The sequence below is a fragment of the Solanum tuberosum genome, unplaced genomic scaffold, assembly GCF_000226075.1.
Source record: "Solanum tuberosum cultivar DM 1-3 516 R44 unplaced genomic scaffold, SolTub_3.0 scf00088, whole genome shotgun sequence".
Lineage (NCBI taxonomy): Eukaryota > Viridiplantae > Streptophyta > Magnoliopsida > Solanales > Solanaceae > Solanum > Solanum tuberosum.
In genome coordinates, this window is record NW_006239011.1 from 340,824 (window position 1) to 345,405 (window position 4,582).

Consider the following 4,582-nt stretch of genomic DNA (forward strand, 5'->3'; position numbering starts at 1 on the left):
TAGGCAGCACATAGCTCTCTTAGGTATCAACGTAGCTTATAGACAATTCATAGCCCTCTCAGGCAATAACATGGCCCTATAGGAAGCACATAGCCTTCTTAGGTGACAATATAGCCCTGTAGGCAACTTATAGCCCTTCTAGCCATAATATAGTCCTACTAGACAACATCATAGCCCCCATAGGCAGTTCATAGCTCAACAGCTAACCACAATAGCCCCAAGGGCAACAACAAACAACTAACTAGGCTGAAGGCAAGAAATTTAGCTATAAACAATATATATGAATAATCTCCAAGTCGTTCTTAACTTAGGGTCTTTCTTAACAGATCTTGAGTCCCTAAAATGAGGGGTTATAACCACCTAATCAGCCAACCATTCACAAATACATCTACAAGATCACCAACGTTAACTACATCTAAGGAAACATGTCGAACGAAGGGAATAACCTTAACATACCTTTCCAATGAACCCTCGAAAGACCGTAGTTCCTTCACGAAAGTTGTTCCTTATGTCCTAAACTTCACAAAAACTATATATACATAGCTGGTACACACCTATAAACAGTTTATAATTAATCTTATATCGGCAAATTTGCCATATTGCCCGAACTTGTCGAAAACGTCCGTAGAAATTCATAAAAACAATCATAAAAGAGTCCTGAGATGATTACCTTAGTTAACCAAGTTAAAACCTTGAAGAAACACCAATAATTACAAATTTATATCTTCAAAAACCAGCTCCAAACGCAGAAAATAGAAGGGAAAAACGAATTGCCACGTGTAGGGATTACGTTTCTAGGCACGGGGGCAATGTTTAATGGTAGAAATCGTCAAAACTAACTTTCATTATGCTAGTACTTCATAGAAACCCTCCCCTAAGCTTTCTCTCTGGTTTTAGAACTGAAATGAACTGTTTCCATGCCTAAAAACGTTAAATAGCTGACATACCATATTTCTTTACCCAACCCGGATCCGATCCGGATTCTGCCCTAGCAGTCCCTAGTAAAACCCTCATAACTTTTTACTCGGATGTCCGTTTGATATGGGGTTTTGTGCATTGCAAAATAGACTCGTAGGCCTTCGATTTAATGGGTAATAGGCCTTCTAACTCTTTATATATTGGGAGAAAACATCCAATACATTTGACCCAAATTTCAAAGAAATCTTTAAAAAGGAACTTATGATAACTTTCGCCAACTTTTATTTTGCCACTTACTCAACTTCAAAACTTGAGATAAAACCTTTGAAAACTTAAAATATGACATACCACATCCTTTTTAATTTATTACTCACCCTCTTTGTCTTTCCACGAAGGTACGAGTTAATTTAGACGTTTTGGAAAAGTCGGGGTGTTACACCCTAGCTAATTGAGTTTTCTAGAATTGAGTTAAAAGCTTTTGAAAGGGCTCCTTGGGTGATAGCTTCCCAAGGATGAAGAACTCCCATACCTTAGGTGTAGAATCCTATCGAATTCGTATTGAAAAGCTCCTTCCATCAAACTTTCCTTGATCTCCTTCTTTGTTCTTCAATGGAGGTTTCTAGAGAGAAGATATTTGGAGAGGAGGGTAGTTGGGTTTTGATTTCGGGTTTTGGGTTATAATGGAATAATGAAGTGTTTTAAGACTTAAAACTATTTATATATATGATATAAACCAATTAAAAATGACCCCACACAATAATTAATTAAAAGGAAATTACCCAAATACCCTTAATTTGGGCATCCCCCGTCAGGGACCACGCCCCTCTAGAAGGTCTGTCAAGTGGACCACGGCCCGTGGTGGTGCCCGTGGTCCCTTGACCAGTGGCCTTCCCAACTTGCTAATGCCCCTATTTTCTAAGGCATCTTCACGAGTACTTCCACGGACCGTGGTCAATACCATTGGTGGCTCGTGGACTTGGGACAATAGCTTAGCCTCAAGGCCTTGCCTCCCATGAGACTAAGGGGACTTCACGGACCACTTCACGGACCGTGGTCAAGACCACTGGTCGTGAAGGTTGTTGTGAACAAGGGTTCCTACTTGGCTCTAAAGGTTTTGTCTTCCCTTCCTCCTAAGGCATCTTCATAAGCCTTCCCACGATCTGTGGTCAAGCCCACGAGTCGTAAAGTTGCTCGTGGAGGTAAGCCACATTGAGGAAGTATTTATGGAGCTACTTCCTTGGTCTCACGACCCACACCACGAGCCGTGGTAGTGGACGTGGACTTGAGGCAGTGTGCTTCCAAATCTTGGGCAGCCTTGGCCTTGGCTCTTTCCCTTGCTACCCTCAACAAAACCTTAGGTAATCTTCTAAACTACGGGGTCTAACACGTACCTTGACGTTCAACCACTAAACCCCTCATTCTAAGCACGAAAAGTCTCATCTACGACCCTATTCCTCACACATCAAACCTTAGAACCCTAGCTTATGGCTCTAGTTTAGTCTACTAATTTCCAGGTCATTACAATATCTCCCCCTTAGGAGCATTCATCCTCGAATGACACTTTTTACACTTTAAGGAATTTAAGACTCAAGACTAGCAGCCCATCATGCATGAAACATCAAAATGCACACACACAAGGAGGAAACATCACTCCATCTCAAGATATGATCAATGCAATATAAGGAAGTAGGAACTACATCTACCAACCCATTATGCATGAAATGCAACATATCTCAAGTTCATAGGAGGAACTACCTTCTCCTAGTCATAACATGCTTAACATCCTCTCATGGAGCTCATATGCAATCATCTTTCAAAAAGCATTTCATTTAAGGATGAACTCGGAACTCCTAACTAAAACATGCTCATATAACCTTCTCATGAAGTACCATAGGCAATTATTACTCAAAGCACTACAACATGAGGGAAACAATGCACATAAACTCATTTTCTTTTAAAACACAAGTTTTCACGAACATCCATCATATCAAGAAGTCATGGCAACATATAAGCACATAACAACACTATTAGCTAGGCACACCATCTTCCCCTTATGAGTGAGCCTATACCAACACTTCTAAACCTCAACAATCACATAATCATAGGAGGAATTTACACTTTCCACTTAAAATCAAGCTCAACACAACGATATGGAGCCAATGTGCCATTTCATCAATAGTTTAGCAAAACATGTTTATCAAACCATCTCATGAAGTCAAATATGCCATCATAAAACTAGATTGCTCAACCACATGAGGAACTTATAAATCATGAAAAACTCATTTTATACAAAACAAGAATCTCTCAAGAACATGCATAACATAAGGCTCATTCAATATTGCTGCTCAAGCACATGATCTCCCCCATAGGAGTAAGCCCCTTTTTACTAAAACCTCAAATACTACTCCTTTCTAACAACTCAAGACTTACCAAGGCTCATTATAATCTTATCAGGCTCTAAAACTAATAGAGGTCTAATAACCATGCATCCAAACCCTACCAAGGTTAACAAGAGTAACTCTAAGGGACAAGGGAACCATAGGACATGTCATGCCCCGAGTCTTCACCCTGGGCGGGACCGGCACTCGGAGACCATTGCTTGACTTGACTCTAACTTCCCTTTAACTTTGATACTAACTCGACTTGAATTGCATTATGGATTCAAGGCATATGATCACACGTTTACGGATGAATTCTTGACATTTAAACGCAACTTGAAATGTTGGAAACAACTTAGAAACATAGGTATAATACCTAGGAACATGCATGAGAAAGCATGGAAAGAATGAGGGAACATGGCGTTCTTAGCGCTCTGCAAGGCGCGGAGCGCCAACCCTTGAAATTCAGAGGGCACCTGCTGGTGCTCTGAGTGGCGCGCCGCCCCAAGGGCTGGACTTTAGAGTCCCCTTTGGGGCGCGCTGGCAGGCGCGACGCGCCAACCCCCTTGCCTAGAAACTCGACTTTTCTTTCCTTTTTCTTCAACTCTAAACCATCCTTATTCCAATGGATTTAACCCCAAGCACTAAGGATCATCAATCTCTCAACATACACTAGATTACAACACAAATACACAACCCAATCATGTCCCACCACCAACAATAATTTCAACAACAACAACTAGCAACTTTAACAACTCCAACAACTTCAACAACAACAACTAACAACTTTAACAACATAACCAATCCTTTCTCAATAAATAAAAGGGGCTAGGTGTGTGGGGGAAAGGATCACCCAACACCAAAAGCTCACATACCTTGATAGATATCACCCCCGACGAAAATCCACGATGATCTTGTCGGAAACTTGATGATCTTCTAGATTTTTCTCTTCTTCTTCTTCTCCTTCTTCTCTTCTTCACTCTCAAGCCCTAGCATTTTACTCTCTTAAAATTGGACAAAATGATCCAAGGATCAGCCCTATACAACAATACAATCCCAAAAGAATTGGCTAGGGAAAAGACTAAAATGCCCTTAATTTTCCGGACGGATTCCCTGCCAACTGCCCAACTTTCAAAGGGCATAACTCGCTCATACGAGCTCGGAATTGAGCAAACTCGGTGGCGTTGGAAAGATCGTTCCACGAACTTTGCAACCATAACTGGAATTCCACCTAACTCATCCTGAGCTAGAATTTATGGCTGTTCAAAGTTGGCCAAAAATTCACA